Here is a 393-nt window from a genome sequence, read left to right as displayed (position 1 = left end):
ATTGCAATTATACAAAATGCTCACGTAGGATTTTTCTTTGTTGTTGTTGAGTGCCATCAGGCCGATTCTAACTCATGGAAACCCCATGTGACAGAGCAGGCCTGCCCCTGTCCTGACAGTTTTCTTGACAGTTCTCTTCATGGAAGCAGTCCTTTCTCCCACAGGTCCACTGAGTGAGTTTGAACTGCTATCCTTTTGGTTAGTAGTAAAGCACTTAATTTAGTTAGACAATTCAGAAATTGATCTGGAAAACAGCCACAGAATATCTGGAAAGCCCTCTTTCCCTTCCCCTAAAAAAATTGTAATTAGGAGTATGAGAAGCATAACCAGACAATAAGAATAAGATGGCAATAATGAAAACCATTTAGTACTGGCACAAAAACTGAGTAATCA

This window comes from Elephantulus edwardii, unplaced genomic scaffold (genome assembly GCF_000299155.1).
Source record: "Elephantulus edwardii isolate Elephantulus edwardi_28Jun2011 unplaced genomic scaffold, EleEdw1.0 scaffold00027, whole genome shotgun sequence".
Lineage (NCBI taxonomy): Eukaryota > Metazoa > Chordata > Mammalia > Macroscelidea > Macroscelididae > Elephantulus > Elephantulus edwardii.
Note: the sequence above shows the minus strand (reverse complement) of the source record.